This window comes from Acomys minous, assembly GCF_964271855.1.
Source record: "Acomys minous genome assembly, chromosome: 19".
NCBI lineage: Eukaryota > Metazoa > Chordata > Mammalia > Rodentia > Muridae > Acomys > Acomys minous.
Window position 1 is genome coordinate 17,483,515 of NC_140499.1, and position 3,829 is coordinate 17,487,343.

The window sequence follows — 3,829 nt, forward strand, 5'->3', positions numbered from 1 at the left end:
AGATGATGCTCCAACATTAGAGAGAGTGTTTGGGTGACTGTTCAGGCAGCAAACCCTGTCTCTGTCATTTTTTTCCATTTGGGAAACTGCTAACCTGCACTTCAGGTTTACTTATGTAATTAAGTTTTATTCCTTCTCAAGTCTCTGATGGGGTTGAAGACCACGTAGTTTAGTTTTACAATTAAGCTTGGCTGGTTAGGAGTTAATATGTTTTTAGATCAAGATAGATGTTTTAAGTTGATAGAGATGAGATATGATAGATATTGATTCACATTCAGAATTTTAGACTCAACAAGATAAAAAAGATGTTTTCCTCAAGGTTGCCAAATACAAATAGCCAAGACACTATGAATGTAACATTTATATAATTCCTGATTGTTTCACGGTTCTTCTTGCTGTATGTAGTTTATTTTATGTGTATGTGAAAAATATATAATAAAAATATGAAAAAGAAAAAATGCATTCTGTAGGTAGTTGCTCAGGAAAAGCACCTCCATCTTGGAACTAAAGTCCTTTCCCTTCCCTCCCTCTCCTCTGTGTGTCCTCCACTTCTTCACTCTTATCTCTTCTTTTCTCTTACCCACCTCACTTACTCTCTGTTCTCCTGGACGTAGTCCATTCTCACTTTGTGACCATGATTTGCAAGCAGGTTCGGTGCTAAGGTGGCACTGTAGTGCTGCCCCCCAGGGAACTTAGACTCATGTAACTCAGTGTCAAAATGTGCAACAAGCTTTTCAAATTTCCCATGCCCATCTCAGAGCCTTGCGTGGGAGGTAGGACCTTGCTGTCTCACCTTTCAGTGTCCACCACAGGGCTTGGCTTCTGAGTTGTGCTTCTAATTCCCTCTGTCCTGGTTGTTGTTTCTATCAGCTTGACACATGCTGGTGTCACCCGGGACTCGAGAACCTCAACTGAGAAAATGGCTCCATCAGATTTGCCTGTAGTCAAGTCTGGGGTTGGGCATTTTCTTGGTTGATGATAGATGTAGGAAATCCTATCTCACTATAGAGCTGTCACCCCTGAGCAGGTGCTCCTGGGCTGTACACACAGCAGGCTGAACAAAGCACGAGGAGCAATCTAGCGAGCAGTATTCCTCCATGGCCTCTGCTTCAGTTCCTGAATCCAGGCTTCCGCCCCGAGTTCCTGTCCTGACTCCCTTTCACGATACACCTGGGATGTGTAAGCCAAATAAATTCTTTCCTCCCCAAGTTACTCTCCGTTGTGGGATTTCATCACAGCAAGAGAAAGCAAGCTAGGACTGCTCTCCAGGACTTTTACGTTTTAGGGCAGTGTGGTTTCATCACTCCGGATTTATAAGGCCAGTCTGCCGTTCCTTCCCTTCTGTATCCAATCCACCACCCAGCACATACCTGTGCTGTTCATCCGACCCTAGAAGGCTCCCCAGATTCCAGCCTCAGGCAAGCGTCCCCTACAGATGCTCATTACTCTCCTCTGACTTTCATTAGGCAGCCAATGCTTTTTGTTAATCCTCAGTCATGTCTTCACTGACAAGTTTCTAGATAGATGCTTTAATGTCCACCCCTCTGCTCATCCTGTATCACACCAATGTGCCCTTTACTTACGGCCTATAAGGCTACTCAGAAGGAGCCTGGTCACTCTGGCCGCAGTTCTCAGAGGGAGAGAAACCAACCTGTTTCCAGTGGAATCCTCGTGCCAACCATGTCTGCATGATGGCCGTAGGCACTCCTTGGCTTGCAGATGCACACTGGCAACTGCCGCTTCTCAGGGAGTCAGTTTCCTGGATCTCTACAAATTTGTAATTATGTACTCCATAATTTCATCTTGAGATTCTTCATTCAATTTGAACGTAACTTTAAAAATGATATTCATTTTGGGGTAGAGAATATCACAGCGCATGCGGAAGTCAAAGGCAACTTGCATGGGCAAGTTCTCTCTTTCTACTATGTGAGTCTTGGGGCTCAGACTCAGATTATCAGGCTTGGCAGCAAGCCCCTGGAGCAACTGATGAATATCACTGCCACAGAGGACATTTTTCTGAGGGGGACCATGTCAACAGGTTCTGGGGAATGATTACATCCTTAGGAGTCGGTTGTCACTCAACCCACTAAGACGAACAATATTTCCTTTGATTTAGGACGTTCACTCTGGCTGCAACAACGGAATTGTCCAAATTGAGCAATGACAGGGACAAAGACAAACTGCTGCTAAGTTTTCAGGTGCTGATTATCTGAAATGATTCTGAGACACTGAACAGCTGAAGAAGAGGACCCTGTGCCAGACCCCTGTGACACGTGACCCGACGTGAGGACCAATCCTGCCGCAGAATCCTGCTTCCTTGGGGGGAACTGGCTGATTAGATGGAACATTAAAAGCAGAGGCAAAGCCAGGCTCATGCCCTACCCTTGGAACTGCAGCACCCAGGAAACTGAGGCAATGCCAGCTGGGGTATATATAGTGAGAACCTGTCTCAGAAGTAAAGGCAGACTTTTCATTCACGGCACCTTCTCGCAGGTCAGCTGTGGCCAGATGGAGCCACTGGCTATCAGAAACTCACCGAAGTAGACGATGGACACAAGCCTTGTGCTTTCTATGAAAAATGCATGGCCACAGATGTAGCTACTGATGCCCCAAGTGAAGAGTGGAAGTGTTTGTGGTCTGAATCTGTGCTGGCAAAAAAAAACAAGGCTTTTCAATGAGGCAAGGTATCTTGACTCATGGCAGAGTGTGCTTGCTATCAACTAAGAGGCATTCTCTTAAGCCAAGAGGAACTGGAGAGAGGAAATGCAAATCTGTTCACGGATGCATTGTGGATGCTGATCTGAGTGTTCTCAACTGGGTTATTGTTTTTTTTTTTTTTAATAGGAGGAAAGGATATTCCTAGACTAACAAATATTTTTGTGCTCCAGTAGTTGGAGCTAGTAGAACCCTAAAGCTATTCAATCTCTCTGAGGAAGATGTGTGTCTGTACGCTGTCAGAAAGCCCTTAAACAAAGAGTCAAAAGCCCAGGACCAAAGCACCCAAGATTCAGCTCACTCACAGATCCTGCAACACAAAGATTGCCACATTGCTCTGAAGAAACAACACACTGAGAAAAATAAGGAGGCTGCAGAACATGCTATACTTTTGGCCAAGAGGATGAAGGAAGCCAAAGAAAACGGCCAGGAACAGATCGCCAGGAGATGTAGGCTGTCCTCAGAGACTGTTGCTTCCAAGTCTGAGTCCAGGAAACAAAAAGCTTTTTAAAAGGAACAAGTAAATAATTAGAACTTGGAAAAATAACAAAGGAAGCAAGGAAAGAAGAAAGAGAGGTAGGGAAGGAGGAAAGAGGAAAAGGTGTGAGGGAAAGTGACAAGGACCACATGGCTCCTGTGCTTCCTAGCAAATCTATTGTTATATAGGAAAGAATATTTGTGGTTACAGTACACAGCTTTCCTTTGGGAGTATTAAGCTGATGGGGAGGATGTTAAGTGGGCCAGCTGCCCAGGCAGACAGCCTGGCAGCTCCTCTAATTATTAAACGTGGAGTCATCACATGATCCAGGCCCTGGGTGCGTGCCCAGAAAACCTGCAAACATATGTCCAGCTAAATATTCATCAAACAACTGAGGAGTCGACACGATGTGGTATGTCTACACAGTGGGATATTACTCGGCTCTGAACCGAAGGGTGCGTGCTACATCACTAAGAAACGAAAACCCTGTAAAAAGTGAGGCAAACTGTCACAGCAGGCCACATACTACAGGCTGCATTGTGAGTGAGGTTTGCAAAATCGATACAAAGTGTAGAGCCCAGAGCTGCATGCTGGGGAAACAGGGCAAAGGCTGAGATGATGGCGCTAAGTTGGCAG

The 3,829-nt window shown here is 45.3% G+C and overlaps 1 pseudogene across 1 annotated transcript; it reads left to right on the plus strand.

The window, feature by feature from the left end:
- Positions 1-718: 718 nt before the first annotated feature.
- On the plus strand, positions 719-3,226 carry LOC311590285 (small ribosomal subunit protein eS6-like; annotated as a pseudogene). The gene is made up of 2 exons: positions 719-773; positions 2,494-3,226. The product of its transcript is annotated as a small ribosomal subunit protein eS6-like (transcript).
- Positions 3,227-3,829: the final 603 nt, after the last annotated feature.